Below are 17,075 nucleotides of genomic sequence, written 5' to 3'. Positions count from 1 at the left end.
AAGCAATATGTGTCCCTGTGGCGTGTAGGAACATCTTTTGGATATATGCCCAAGAGTGGGATCTTCAGGTAGATCTATTTCTAATTTTCTGAGGATTCTCCAGATTGATTTCCAGAATGGTTGTACCAGTTTGCAATCCCACCAGCAATGGAGGAGTGTTCCCCTTTCTCCACATCTTTGTCAACATGTGCTGTCACCTGAGGTTTGATCTTAGCTATTCTAATTGGTGCAACTTGAAGTCTCAGGGTTATTTTGATTTGCAATTCCCTGATGACTAAGGATATTGAACATTTTTAAGTGTTTCTCAGCCATTCAAATTTCCCCTTTTGTGAATTCTTTGTTTAGTTCTATACCCCATCTTTGTTTGGGTTGTTTGGTCTTGAGTTCTTGACATGTTTTGGATATTATCTCTCTATCTGATATGGGATTAGTGAAGATTTTTTTCCAAACTATAGGTTGCCTATTTGTCCTAATGACTATGTTCTTTACATTACAGAAGCTTTCCAGCTTGCTGAAGTTTTGGCAGGAACATTTTGAATGAAAAAAAATTTCAGGGGACCAATCACTGCGTGAAGAGTAGGAGGGATTTCTGATGCAGGAAGAGGAAGAGGGGAGGAAAAAGAGGAGTTGCTTTTGGACAGGGGAACGGTGGCAACCACAAATATAGGTAGGGGAGCCCTTACCCCCCAATTCAGATGGTGGATCCATTGGATTCAATAACATTTTTAACACTGACATGATTGGTCCCCTAAAGAATCACATTAAGCTCTACACAGGTGAATTATTTCTATATACTTTCAGAAAACTAATTAATACCTACAACTTAACATTTATTTTCTGTTAATAAATTACAATTAGTGAATTGTAACTTTTTAGTGTAATACTTTATAAAACTATTTCTTTCATAAAGAAGTGCCAGACTGTGAATCTATAGAATATCAACTAATGTGAGAAAAGAATTATTTTTATTGTCCAAGACTCCTAGAAGAGTGTATAATTCACTTTAGGATAAAGTTTTAAAACCATTTTAAGTTGCTGATGTGGCCACTTTATTAATGATTTTTTTAGATGATAGCTTATTAGCAAGCTTTACAATTATGTATCACTCATTAAACTGATATTGATTGCTCAAAAGTTAAAATATTAGTAATTTAGCTCTCTAAAGAAAATACCAAGACTAACATTACTCAAAGAATAATGGAAGGCATAAAACTCAGTGTATTCTGCCTGAAGCAGGTGTTGAAATATCTACTTCTTGCCGCCAAGAAAATGTTTTTATCTATTGCTAGAAATGGGTTTTATGCTAGTGGCAATTTATATTCTATTGTCTTGAAAAAGTCATTAAGAAGAAAAGACATCAAGAAATAATGTGTCATAACAATCTACAATAAGGTTTTTATGTATCAATAAAGGTGAATGTCAATGCCTGGTACTTTGAATGCAAAAAAAAAATCTATTTAATGTGAGATGTGTTTGGTTTTTCTCATGTATTTTATTGCTTACAATTTCAAACCAGTGACTATCATGTTTCACTTGACTGCTAACTTTTAGGTATGTTTGTCATCATGATAATAAGCAACACAAATAATTATATATCAATCAGGTTGCCGCCAAAACACCATTTTTTGTTTAAGCATTGCTTCTGTAGAACATGTCTAAAGTCTGCATTTAAAACTCCTTTTATGAATTTGTAAAGGGGGAAGGAGTAGTGATAACATAGCTAAGATTGACAGGAATATTTACAAAGCAGACACTGCGTGTTGGTGAATCTCAGATATACAGTTACATTTTTACTTTGATATTGCAAATTATTTTCCTACTACCACAGTACATGCTTCAGAGAATGTACAGTTTTTGTTAACTTCTTTCAAATCCCATTGTCAAAGAAAAGTACTATGCATTGTGATTCAACATACCTCCCATCCCCCAGCACGTGTGTGCACACGCACACACACACACACACACACACACACACACACACGCATCCACATGTGTGTGTATTCATTGTGGAATGCCTAAATCCTAATCCTCCATATACCATCACAAAATTGACATTCAATTTTCAAGAGGACTTAAAATTTATATTAATTCATAAGTATAAAATATACAGAATTAATTGTAACTTATGCTTAAGAATTCTAAGCAAAATAACCTCCTTACTTAACTTAGAATAGATGCATGGAAATGTTCTACAACCTACCTTGCAAGTTGTAGCCTAGGACATATCTTGTGTTTGGATCTTTTTTTGTTTTTCATTCAAATATAATTATGTCTTTATACACTAGGTTCTGATCCTACTTCTTTTAGTGGGAGCCTCTACTATTTCTCTGTTCTGATTATAGCAATCCTTCCCCCTTGACTAACAGTAACTGGTAATGCTCCTCTGGGTTGAAATACTGACTGTTGTCCCGAAACTCTATAAGTTCTAAGCTCCAGCATCACTAGTTAGTCCAATCTCCATACTTTTCCTTAACTTTGTTTTCTCATCATCTCAGGTATTCTATGTGGGACATATATCTACATATGTATAGAATAGGCATATAAAAAAGCAAGTCATGATGTTACATACTCTGACTTTATAATAAACCTAGCTAATGTGTTTAGCCAGTGAACTCAGTCTTTGTCTTTAATTCACAGACTGAGGAGGCAGATAAAAAGCTCTGTTGTTCAACTCCATCCTAATAATAAGGGAAAAAAGCATAGAAGAAGGTGGGAAGACTTAATTGGTGACATACGATGGCTCAGGAACAAGGACTCAACTTGCTTTTAAAAATAATGTTGTGTGTAGAATGAAACAATGTATTACAAGGCATGAATTGATGGTTTATATTTATATATTTTATTCCAAATTTGAACATATATGCACATAAACATAGAAGCTTATTAACATTCAAGAAGATTTATTTTTAGGATGATGAGACCGTGATTAGCTTCATCCTGCCTGAAATGCTTTCAAGTTGTGTAAAATTAAGGAAGCTGCTTAATTTCTCTAAGGGGCAGATTTTGCTGACAAACTTAGGATAATTATACTAACACTGGAAGTCTAATTTCTGGGTGTGAACTGAGATCATAAATATAAATACATGTAAAACCTCAATAAAATTAGAGCGACAATTTCTATGGATCCCTAACAAATGAAATATTTATGAATTTCAGTGATGTTGATTACATATTTAATAATAAACGATTATATTAGCATTAGTATGGAGAAAATCCAAGGAAGTACTTTCCATTTAAATGAGTCAAAATAGACCAGAAATATTTTTTCTCATTGAAGCCATGCAACTTTTACTCTCATTTCCTGGATATGTGTGTATATGAAGAAACATATTTTTATATAATCATGAGAATAAAAAAAATAAACCCAATAGCTTAGAAGAAGTTCTTGTCAGAATGACTGATGGACCTATCAGTGCTCAGGCCAATTTTTGAATATGCACTTCAGCCCAACACTGAGGATGCCCCTTCCATATGAAACCATGCTGTGCACTGCAATCCCTGGAGACTAATGACCAGAGAGGAGACACCTAAGCTGTAAATTGCTATGGATTCATTTTGATTTGTATGGACTGAAGCAACAAGGTCATCAGATTCTTTTGGTTCTTCAATTACTGCCTGATTCATTTGTATCAGCTATGCTAAAGGTTCGTTGACGATGGCGACTTTAGTTTAACAGAAATATATTAAAAATAATTTAAGGGACCCAACTGCCAATGCACTCTCGTTCTGTGTGAATATTGCTGAGGCCCTGCTTTCTTTTTGCTCTTCTGTGAAATGCAGGATGCCAGTCTATTTTTCACTTTGAATTTTATTTCTGGAAAGAGCAGCAGAATGCTGATTCTTTTCCAAAACATCAACAGAAATACTGTTAAGGAAGCCCATGGTCTAGAGTTCAGCAAAGCTCCTACTATAATCAAACGCAGGCATTTAAACTACTAAAATCAGACGATAAGCATCACATACATTTAATTTTTCCCACCAATGACAGTGCAAATAAAAATGAGCATTCTTGATTTGTGAAAAAATAATTAAGCTCATCACTAGAATCTTGAACTTTATTCATTTCTCAAAGAATCACCAGATAGAGAAAATAGCACCTATGTTACTTAAAGGCTGATTGGACTGTGGTTCTATGGAAAGGGAAAATGAGTTGCTAAATTCTCTATAAATTATTCCTTTGTGATTATATAAAAGCTCAATTATGAGAAGGTTCAGTTTTCTGGAGGAGATACTGTTGAAAGTGCTGACATTTCTGCTTCTCACCAACACAAAGTGGAAGAAAATCTTTATTGCTCTGCATAGGATCTTGCTTACATATAATTCAATGCTATCTTAAACTTTTGTCAAAAACGACCTCCTATAATAAGAGAACCTTAGAATACTACGAAAACAGATGATCATAAGAATTTTATTTCATGTGACCTTAAAATGTATCTTGTAACAGTTTTTGAGCATAGTTTCAATGTTCAGTATTTGATATATACGATGAACACATGAGTTTGACACTGACATCTGCATCTCAACCTTGGACACATTGAAAACATATGAACTGAGGCATGAAGGAGACTGAAGGAGGACAGTAGAAACTTAACACTGTTTTATCTTTATTGAGATGTTTTGGAATTTAGAAAAGCATTGTTTCTCAAATTTATTTACTTAATATTTTTCTTTGAAAATATATTCATAAAATATACCTACTCATTTTTGCTTCCCTAAAATGTTTTATATAAATAAACAATATTTTTTCCTAGAATTTCTTGGAGTTTTAATGGCACTTGAGAATTGTAATGCCTTGATTATAATGTATATATCGGGCTGTATCCGATGACATAAAATCAAATGTCTATCATTCTACAATATCTCAATAACACAACTGGGTTTGGAGTTAATAACAATAGAATTTTCATCTAGCACATACAGGGAATGAATACAAATCAAATATTTTTAATTTTGATTCGGAATAATTTTTTGTAAGGGACTTATTTTGAGATAAACAAACAAAAATTAAGGACCACCAGAAACTGCAGTATGCACTGTGTTCTGAGTCATGTCTATGCTTCTAAATATCAGTACCTTAAAGTATCAAGAGACATTTGAAGGACAACATTACTGTTAAATCGTAGCAAATGCCAGTAAGGATTCAAACCATGAGATGATAGTTTGTTAATGAAATTTTTTAATGAAAATTGTCATTGGAAGGAAGTTACTAACTATTCTGTTTTCAACTTCAAAGTTGAGAAAGTTAGAAATAAGGGGATCATTTTAAAATGATAAAAGGACCAATTTGGCAAGAAAGGAATATAACCCTTAACATGTACATATCTAACAAGAGAATGTTGACACTAAAATGTGTAATCCAAAAGCTGGTAGAACTGGAAAGACTAGAGCAGGAATGCACTACTCTAGCTGGGGACTCCAACATCTGTCTATCAGGAATGTAAGATGGAGAAACTGATTATCAATATAAACGTCAATGAGCTTAGCACTGTCAATCACCTGGATTTAATGGATATATCTATAGATAGCCATTGAATCCATATAAACATCTTCACCTCAAAAGAGCAGAATATGCAGTTTTCTCAAAATCAATTGAACATTCACTAAAGCAGAATGCATTCTAGGCCACTCAACATTCATTAATAAAATTTTAAATATAAATGATATTTGTGCCTCTGAATGAAGTGAACTAGTTACTAATCAGTAACTAGGAAATCACCAAATATTTGCAGACTAGGTAGTATCCTTCCAATTAATGTCATAAGTCCAACTCTGAAATCGCAAAATAAGCTAAAATATTTTAAATAAAATTAATTAAATGAAAAGAAAACAGAATGTATCAAAATATTTAGTTATTTGACTAATAGAGAACAAACTATATGATAAAAGCTAATTTTATTCACAAAAATATCTCTTAATATGTGAGAAATTAGTATAACTCCCTCAAATGATGATAATGAAAAGCAGAAATGACATATACACAGTGAGGAGGTAAGAAAATGTTTATAATTATAACCAAAAATGATTTCAAACTCAATGTAATGTTCAGTATCTTATCAAATATCATTGGTAACAATATGGAACTTAAGTAGAAAATAAAATGAATGCAGGTAGGACTGAAAATAAAAAGTTGTCTCTTCATATATAAATGTGATTACTATTTTATAAAATTTGAAATAAATTAAAATGAATCAATATTCCTGGAACAAATAATAATTGCAGGAAAGTGTAAAAATACAAAATTAATATAAAAAAGTATTTCTTACATAGCAATCCTAACCAAAATAATTTTGAAGTAAAAACACCATTATTTAGAATAGTCCATTAAAAGGGAAATATGAAAGTATAGTTTAGGAAATAGTCATGAGACTGATATACTAAAAATATAAATACTTCCATGTGTATTTGGGCTTTCTGTCCTGTTTGTTGTTATTGAAGACCAGCCTTAGTCCATGGTGATCTAATAGGATGCATGGGATTATTTCAATCTTCTTATATCTGTTAAGTTTGTTTTGTGAACAAACATATTGTCAATTTTGGAGAAGGAACCATTAGGTGCTGACAAGAAAGTATATTTTTTTCATTTAAGGCTGAAATGTTCTATAGATATCTGTTAAATTCATCTGGTTCACAACTTCTGTTAACTTCTGTTAGTTTCTCTGTGACTCTGGAGTCTGGTGATGAAGTCTCCCAACAAAAAAAAAAAAAAAAAAAAAAAAAGCCTAGGACCATTATCAACTAATGGTACTGATTCAACTGAAGGTCAGCATGTAGATGAATGCAAATCGATCCATTCTTATTGCCCTGTAGAAAGCTCAAGTCCAAATGGATCAAGGACATCCACATCAAAACAGATATACTCAAACTAATAGAAGAAAATGTGGGGAAGAGCCTTGATCACATGGACACTGCGGAAATTTTCCTGAACAGAACACCAATGGCTTATGCTCTAAGATCAAGAATGGACAAATGGGACCTCATAAAACTACAAAGCTTCTTTAAGGCAAAGGACACTGTCATTAGGACAAAGCAGAAACCAACAGATTGGGAAAAGATCTTAACCAATCCTACATCTGATGGAGGGCTAATATCCAAAATATACAAAGAACTTAAGAAGTTAGACTCCAGAGAGCCAAATAACCCTATTAAAAAATGAGGTACAGTGCTAAAAATAAAGAATTTTCAGCTGAGGATTATTGAATGACTGAGAAGCACCTAAAGATGAGGATCCAGCTATACCTCTCTTGGGCATATACCCAAAAGATGCCCCAACATATAAAAAAGACATGTGCTCCACTATGTTCATCGCAGCCTTATTTATAATAGCCAGAAGCTGGAAAGAACCCAGATGCCCTTCAATAGAGGAATGGATACAGAAAATGTGGTACATCTACACAATGGAATATTACTCAGCTATCAAAAACAATGACTTTATGAAATTCGTAGGCAAATGGTTGGAACTGGAAAATATCATCTTGAGTGAGGTAACCCAATCACAGAAAAACACACATGGTATGCACTCATTGGTACGTGGCATAGCCCAAATGCTTGAATTACCCTAGATGCCTAGAACAAATGAAACTCAAGACGGATGATCAAAATGTGAATGTTTCCTTCTTTAAAAGGAACAAGAATACCCCTTGGCAGGGAAGAGAGAGGCAAAGATTAAAACAGACACAGAAGAATACCATTCAGAGCCTGCCCCACATGTAGCCCATACATAGACAGCCACCCAATTAGACAAGATGGATGAAGCAAAGAAGTGCTGGCCGACAGGAGCCGGATGTAGATCGCTCCTGAGAGACACAGCCAGAATACAGCAAACACAGAGGCGAATGCCAGCAGCAAACCACTGAACTGAGAATAGGACCCCCGTTGAAGGAATCAGAGAAAGAACTGGAAGAGCTTGAAGGGGCTGGAGACCCCATATGTACAACAATGCCAAACAACCAGAGCTTCCAGGGACTAAGCCACTACCTAAAGACTATACATGGACTGACCCTGGACTCTGACCTCATAGGTAGCAATGAATATCCTAGTAAGAGCACCAGTGGAAGGGGAAGCCCTGGGTCCTGCTAAGACTGAACCCCCAGGGAACGTGATGGTTGGGGGGAGGGGGGCAAGGGGGGGGAGGAGGGAAGGGGAACACCCATAAAGAAGGGGGGGGAGGGATTAGGGGATGTTTGCCCGAAACCGGGAAAGGGAATAACACTTCAAATGTATATAAGAAATACTCAAGGATTAAAAAAAAAAAAAAAAAGAAAGAAAGAAATGTTCAACATCTTTAGTCGTCAGAGAAATGCAAATCAAAACCCTGAGATTCCACCTCACACCAGTCAGAATGGCTAAAATCAAAAACTCAGGTGACAACAGATGCTGGTGAGGATGTGCAGAAAGAGGAACACTCCTCCATTGTTGGTAGGATTCCCAGCTGGTACAGCCACTCTACAAATCAGTCTGGAGATTCCTCACAAAATTGGATATGGTAGTTCCTGAGGACCCAGCTATACCTCTCTTGGGCATATACCCAAAAGATGCTCCAACATACAACAAAGACATATGCTCCACTGTGTTCATAGCATCCTTGTTTAAAATAGCCAGAAGCTGGAAAGAACCCAGATGCCCTTTAACAGAGGAATGGATTCAAAATAGTGGTACATCTACACAATGGAGTACTACTCAGCTATCAAAAACAATGGCTTCATGAAATTCACAGGCAAATGGAGTGAACTAGAAAATATCCTGAGGTAACTCAATCACAAAAAACCACACATGGTATGTACTCACTTATAAGTTGATATTAGTTCAAAAGCTTTGATTACCCATCATACAATCCAAAGACCACATTAAGCTTAAGAAGGATAATCAAAGTGCAGATGCTTCAGTCCTTATTAAAAGGGGAACAAAAATATTCATAGGAGGACATGTGAAAACAAACTTTGGAGCAGAGACCGAAGGAATGGCCATTCAGAGCCTGCCCCACATGGGGATCCAGCTCATATACATACAGCCACCAAACCCAGACAATATTGCTGATACCTAGAAGTGCATGCTGACAGGAGTCTGATATAGCTCTCTCCTGAGAGGCTCTGCCAGAACATGATAAATACTGAGGTGAATGTTTTCAGCCAACAATTGAACTGACAATGGGGTCCCCAATGGAGGAGTTAGAGAAAGGTTTAAAGGAGCTGAAGGGACTTGCAACCCTATAAAAATAATACCAACCAGGCAGAGCTCCCAGGGACTAAACCACTACAGAAAGAATACACATGGACAGACCTATGGCTCCAGTAGCAGAGGATAGCTTTGTTGGGCACCAATGGGAGAAGAAGCCCTAGGTCCTACCAAAGCTGGACCTCCCATTGTAGGGGAATATCAGGGAGGGGGTGTGGGGGCAGGAGAGAGTGGGTTGTCACGTGGGGGATTGCCCTCATATAAGAAGGCAGAGGAGGGATGGGATAGGGTACTTATAAACAGGAAACCTGGAAAGGGGATAACATTTAAAATGTAAATAAAAAATCCAACAATATATAAACATTAATTAGAGAAATAGGCTCCTTTCAATCATGTAAATGCTTCCTGTCAGGATTGTCAATGCTTCACTCTTTGATCCTCAGCATCAGTGAAATCAACATTTCAGGTTACTTTCTAGACTTATACAGGGCACATGGGATCATGCTACTAGACAGGCATAAGAACTGGTGGAATAGGGTAAGCTCAAACCTTGGGAACCTCAGAGATTTGAATTAGTAGGAGTGGAGTTGCCTCTCCCAACTCTCAATGCCTGCTCTGGTACCACCAAGAGTACCATAAACAGTTACATAGCATAGTCCCTAGAGTTCTTCTCTATGCTAATGAAGTTTCTAGCTATCCTTAGACTTCAGCAAATGGCCTTCCTATCCTGGATATTCTCACACAACCCCCTATCCCCAGTGTTCACCCCAATAAACTGTATTGTGCACATCTACTTTTAATAAATCAATATGAACAAATAAGAATCATCTCAGAGAGCTACTTCATTGAAGACCTCCAAAGGGAAGGCCTTTGTCTTGACATTAAGACTCCCAAAGAAGGTCTTTTCTCTTCTTCTGCCCCTGTGGTACTTGGTGGCATGTGAAGGCAATCTGGCTGTGACATCTGCCACCCCATTGATGACCAGGATTGATTCAGCTGATCTGACTGGCTAGGAGAGTGACCCTCTGATACATCCCAGCTAGAAGTCATTAACTGTGACAAGTATCACCCTAGCATCCTATCATATGAGTTCTCTCTGACAGCTTCCTGTCTAGGCCATTACTATTTGGGGGAGATGGGAGGATGGAAGTAGAAGTTGTCCATCTGTGCATCTGCAGTCATATACATCACCATGAAAGTAGCTTATGTGTTCCCTTAGAATCACTGGATAATAGATTATGGACTTCTACGTGGTTTTTTCCACATAGACCACCAACAGAACTTCTGCTCCAGTAAGGCCAAGAACTCTGATAAAGCCTTCCAATGCAAATGGGATCACAGAAATCAACATAGCTTCCAGTCACAGCATAAACCAGGAATATACACCCAGCATTCAATAACAACGCAAGCCAGGGACATCAATACACACCCAGCTACAGTAAGAATACAGACATAGTCATGGATCTCTATATCAGGAAGAATCAGGACACCACCTTGGCCTTGGGTGACAGAGCAGGGTACTCAGATCAGTATGGCTGCTGGAGGCAGCATAACTCATGTACACCAACATGGCTTTATGCTACAGCACAGACCACAGACATTATGTAGGTTTTTGTGGTAACACTGGCCACATATTTTAACACAGACCCAGTCATAGTGAGGTCAGGGACCCAGACATGTCCCCCAGCTGCAGCTCAGACTTGGACATCATCATGGATCCAGGTGACAATTCTGGCCACCCACACTGATGTCATCCCTAAAGCATCATTGCCTGGAGACAATCAACATGGCTTCAGGCTGAAGCATAGACCACTGACATCCATATGGCCTTCAGTGGTAGATCAGGCCATGGCCACTAACAAAGACCAAGCCACAGAAAGGCCATGAATCCAGACATGTCCCTCGACAGTAGCCTACACCTGGTCACCACAATAGTCTCAAGTGGCAGCATAGGTCACTCATATCAGTATGATTTCTGGGACAGCAAGGCTCAGAAGCATGAACATAAATTCTGGCCACAACACAGGTAATCAAGTGATGACATGGTTTGTGGACATCAAACTGAACCCTAACCACATCAGGGCATTGAACGTACACTTGATCTTCAGCAGCATTGTGGGATAGTGTGGTACTTCGAGGAGGTCTAATCTAGAAAGAAGGTGGACCATCCCTCATCTTGGGTCTCAGACTTTGCTATGATCTATGATGATCCTTTCTTCAGACAGCTTGTTGGGATTGGGGTTGGCAAGGAGTCTGCATCTCCTTAAGCTCCAGGCTACTGCACATCACAACATAATCCACCATCTACCTCAGCCCTCTCACGTGTCACCACTGCTACATCCCCAATTAGTTCTGCCTTTCTCCACAGTTCACAGACTGCTACCCCACCACTTTTGCTTGTATCTCGTCAACACCGGGCTTCTCTCCTCTCAATGGTGCCTATAAACCAGGCCTAGCAGCTTCTACCAGGTCAGGTCCTGACATTGCTTTCTGATTACTGCCGTTCTGGGTGGGAGTATGATAGAATCTTCATCTCTTGGTTTATTCTCCAAAGGGCCCAAATACAGCATTTTTTCACACGAGTTAAATCATGAAACACATTTAGTAGTTTACAACCAGACAAATAGATGAATAAAATGTGATTCATATTTAGCATGCTTTTATTTTAAATCATAAAGAAAACGAGGCTATAACATTTTTTAGGGAAATAGATATATATTAGAAAGTTAGTATCAAAGAGAAAAATATCATGTGGTCTCTCATTTGTAGGTCCTAGATTTTATATAGATATATTAAATAATATGTATAGATGATGGGAAAACAGACATTTTTAAAGAAGCAAATAGTTCGAATGAGAGAGAAATTATGGAAACCTAAAAGCAATATATGGAAGAATATTAAAATATACATGTAATATGATGGTCCTACAATACAGTATAATTAAATAAAAATTACACTTAAAATTATTATCTGCAACATACACAGAGCACTATAATTCAACAAAAAGAAAATAATGCATACTGTACCTGTAAAAGCTATAAGAGTTTGTCAGACCTTTTGGGACTGATGCTGTGAGATACCATGAAGGCAGTGGAAATTGAATCCAGATCCTCTGAAAAAATAGTCAGTGCTTTATTTTTTTAATTTTTTATTAGATATATTTCTTTACTTACGTTTCAAAGGTTATTCCCCTTCCCGTTTCCTGTCTATAAGCCACCATTCCCTCCCCTTCCCCTCCCCCTTACATATTCCCTCTATACATCCCCCTTTTTGCACCCCCCATATTTCCCTGCACTGGGGGTCCAACCTTAGCAAGACCAAGGGCTTTCCCTTCAACTGTTGCCCTAACAAGGTTATTCTATGCTACATACGCAGTTGGAGCCCTGGGTTAGACCATGTATAGTCTTTCAGTAGTGGTTTAGTCCCTGAAAGCTCTGGTTGGTTGGCATTGTGGTTTTTATGCGGTTGCAAGCTCCTTCAACTCTTTCAATATTTCCTCTAATTCCCCCCAAGGGGGTCCTATTCTCAGTTCGGTGGTTTGCTGCTAGCATTGACCTTTGTATTGGACATGGTCTGGATGTGTGTCTCAGGAGAGATCAATATCCAATCCCTTTCAGCATGCATTTTTTTTTAGCTTCATCAATCTTATCTAGTTTTGGTGGTTGTATACATATGTTCCACATGTGGGTTAGGCTCTGAATGGCCATTCCTTGAGTCGCTGCTCTAAACTTTGCTTCCATATCCCCTTCTATGGATATTTTCCCCCCTTGTAAGAAGGAGTGGGAGCATCTGCATTTTGGTCATCCTTCTTGAGCTTCCTGTTTTCTGTGGATTGCATCTTGGGTAATTTGAGCTTTTTGGCTAATATCCACTTATCAATGAGTACATACCAAATGTGTTTTTCTGTGATTGAGTAACTTCACTCAGGATTATATTTTCTAGTTCATTCCATTGTCTATGAATTTCATGAAGTCATTGTTTTTGATAGCTGAGTAGTACTCCATTGTGTAGATGTACCACATTTTTTTTAAATCCATTCCTCTGTTGAAGAGCACCTGAGTTATTTCAGGCTTCTGGCTATTATAAATAAGGCTGCTATGAACATAATGGAGCATGTGTCTTTGTTGTATGTTGAAGCATCTTTTGGGTATATGCCCAGGAGAGATATAGCTGGGTCCTCAGGTAGTTCAATGTCCAATTTTCTGAGGAACCTCCAGACTGATTTCCAGAGTGGTTGTACCAGTCTGCAATCCCACCAACAATGGAGGAGTGTTCCTCTTTCTCCACATCCTTGCAAGCATCTGCTGTCACCTGAGTTTTTTATCTTAGCAATTCTGGCTGGTGTGAGGTGAAATCTCAGGGTTGTTTTGATTTGCATTTCCCTGATGAGTAAAATTGTTGAACATTTCTTTAGGTGCTTTGAGGCCATTCAATAATCCTCAGCTGAGAATGTTTCGTTTAGCTCTGTACCCCATTTTTTAATAGGGTGATTTGGCTCTCTGGAAAATGTATAGTGTGGATACATCAAAATAACATTGAAGATGTGAATCTAATGTTTTGAAAGAATGATTAGGGATACACAGATGTGTTTGATGCCACAGAATTATTTTGTGAGATCCTATAATGATAAATACATGTAATTAAATAATTTCCCAGATCACAGAATGCATAGTTAAGAATTCACTGTCATATGAACTGTGAAATCTAGATAATAATGACAGGTAAATGTAAATTCAAAATATTTTGGCACATTGCAACTCCAGTAGAACACATTGATAACCGGGATACTGTAGTGGCTATTCCTGGTAGTCAATTTCACTATATCTGGAATGAACTACAATCCAGAATTGGAAGGCTCACCTATGATCCTGGTCTTGAGTCTGGGATATACAAGTTTCTGACGTGGATCTTGGCATGGAGACCTTGAGGCATAGTGGCTATGAATCTCAGGAGACTACAGTAAAAAGATCTCTGAGTTCAAGGTCATCTGGAATAAAGCAAGTCCAAGATCCAAGCATGGTGGTATACACCTTTAATCTGGGGCACACCTTCTGCTGGAGACGTACATAAGGGCATTGGAAGAAGAGGCTCTCTTCTTCGCCTGCCTGCTTTGTGGGATGGAGCCATCTCTAGATCCTCGGACTTCCATTCACAGCTGCTGCTGACCATTGTTGGGGAGTTTGACTACAGACTGTAAGTCATCAACAAATTCTCTTACTATACAGAGACTACCCATAAGTTCTATGACTCTAGAAAACCCTAATACCAGTAATTATTCATAATGGAGTACAGTGAGAGGAAACTGTTCTATACCTTCAATTTTTCTGTGAATCTAAAACTTGTCTTAATAAGATGGTGAAAAAGTTCTCAGGGTCCTTCAGTCAGCAGATCCTGAGGTTATGGCTTATAAAGTCTCCTTGACTATTTTCTAGATGATTTCCATTTATTAAACTGGCAGCATTTATGTCCTTTTATCCTGTTCTAATTTATAACTATTGTTCTGATTTTACTACGGGAAGGATCCCTTAGGTTACCTCAGGCTACACCCTTTACAGTTGTGGTGCCATGTCATGTGCTCATAGCCCTGTGGTTGGGGAAGTGATTCTACTTACTGAGGTGTACTCTGGACACTTCAGAATCTACATCCACTCTCAACAGCCTGTTTTTGACACATAGGAAGTAAATAAATAAAAACACAAACAAATAAACGAATGAGCCATTTTTGGAATGCTTAAGTTAATAGCTCAGTATTGGGCACAAAGTCTGAGGGCTGAGGGCTAGTGCACGTTTCGACAGACGCCAACCCGCAACTTGAGAGCCCTGCACCGACTTTCGTGGAGGTCTGAACTGGCTGTGCAGCTTTTCTTCCTCCTTGTTCCTGCAGCAACCATGTCCACCAACGAGAATGCTTACTCAACAGCTGCCCGGCTTAACAGATTCAAGAACAAGGGGAAAGACAGTACAGAAATGCGGCTCCGGGGTTAATGTGGAACTTAGGAAAGCTAAAAAAGATGACCAGATGCTGAAAAGGAGGAAAGTCAGCTCATTCCCTGATGATGCTACTTCTCCACTACAGGAAAAACGAAACAACCAGGGTACTGTAAATTGGTCTGTTGAGGACATTGTTAAAGGCATAAACAGTAACAATTTGGAAAGCCAGTTCCAAGCTACTCAAGCTGCTCAGAAACTGCTTTCTAGAGAGAAGCAGCCTCCATAGACAACATCATCCGGGCTGGTTTGATCCCAAAATTTGTGTCCTTCTTGGGCAAAACTGATTGTAGTCTCATTCAGTTTGAATCTGCTTGGGCGCTCACCAACATTGCTTCTGGAACTTCTGAACAGACGAAAGCTGTGGTGGACGGAGGTAGTGTCCCAGCATTTATTTCTCTCTTGGCATCTCCCCATGCTCACATCAGCGAGCAAGCTGTATGGGCTCTTGAAAACATTGCAGATGATGGCTCAGTTTTCCGAGACTTAGTTATCAAACGTGGTGCAGTTGACCCACTGTTGGCACTTCTTGCAGTTCGTGATCTGTCATCCTTGGCACGTGGTTACTTACGGAATCTTACCTGGACACTTTCAAACCTTTGTCGAAACAAGAATCCCGCACCCCCCTTATATGCTGTTGAGCAGATCCTTCCTACTCTAGTTCGACTCCTACACCGCAACGATCCAGAAGTATTAGCAGACTGCTGCTGGGCCATTTCCTACCTGACTGATGGACCAAATGAGTGCATTGAGATGGTTGTGAAGAAGGGAGTTGTTCCCCAACTTGTGAAGCTCCTAGGAGCTACTGAACTGCCCATTGTGACGCCGGCACTGAGAGCCATAGGGAATATTGTCACCGGAACATATGAACAGATTCAGAAAGTGATCGATGCAGGCGCCCTTGCAGTCTTTTCCAGCCTGCTAACAAACCCCAAAACTAATATTTAGAAGGAGGCCACATGGACAATTTCGAACATTACCGCCGGGTGCCAGGACCAGATACAGCAACTGGTGAATCATGGCCTCGTCCCGTTTCTCATTGGTGTCCTCTCTAAGGCAGACTTTCAGACACAGAAGGAAGCTGCATAGGCTATAACCAACTACACCAGCGGCGGGACTGTTGAACAGATTGTGTATCTGGTTCATTGTGGAATCATAGAACCTTTGGTGAACCTCTTGAGTGCAAAAGATACCAAAATTATTCAGGTTATTCTTGATGCCATTTCAAATATCTTTCAGGCTGCAGAGAAACTAGGTGAGACAGAAAAACTCAGTATAATGCTTGAAGAGTGTGGAGGCTTGGATAAAACTGAAGCACTACAGAGCCATGAGAACGAGTCTGTATACAAGGCCTCGTTGAACCTAATTGAGGAGCATTTCTCAGTGGAGGAAGAGGAAGATCAAAATGTGGTGCCAGGAACTACCTCTGAAGGCTTCGCCTTCCAAGTTTAGGATGGAGCTCCCGGGACCTTTAACTTCTAATATCCAGCCAAAGCACAAAGTTGTTAGCTATGTGCTGTGCTGTGCTGTGTTCTCACAAATCTGTCTTACTGTTTCTCTACTACAAATTATTTTAAAATGTGGTTTGTTATTGTAGCACTTTTTACAAAAGAAACTACACTTGAACAGTTATAAACTGTACATACTCGATGAAGCTGTCCTGTGAGTTTATTTCTATGTGGAATTTCGTACCCTGTTGTGTCCTGTAAATAAAGATTAAGTTCCATTCTTCAAAAAAAAAAATTAGCTCAGTATTGTACTTCAAGTGACTTAATTGTCAGCAAAATTACACTAAGGAGTCTTCAAAGGAAATAACACAATAAAATCTCTTTCATCCAACCCAGAGTTCTATTTTAAATTATAAATATATTTCACTTATTGTTATCATCTTACTTTATGTTTATATAGCTTAATTT

The 17,075-nt window shown here is 38.3% G+C and overlaps 1 pseudogene; it reads left to right on the top strand.

The window, feature by feature from the left end:
• The first annotated feature begins 15,011 nt into the window (after positions 1-15,011).
• LOC116905834 lies at positions 15,012-16,641 on the top strand (annotated as a pseudogene).
• The last annotated feature ends 434 nt before the right edge of the window (positions 16,642-17,075 follow it).

This window comes from Rattus rattus, chromosome 7 (assembly GCF_011064425.1).
Source record: "Rattus rattus isolate New Zealand chromosome 7, Rrattus_CSIRO_v1, whole genome shotgun sequence".
NCBI classification, from domain to species: Eukaryota; Metazoa; Chordata; class Mammalia; order Rodentia; family Muridae; genus Rattus; species Rattus rattus.
This window is presented reverse-complemented; position numbering and strand designations above follow the sequence as displayed.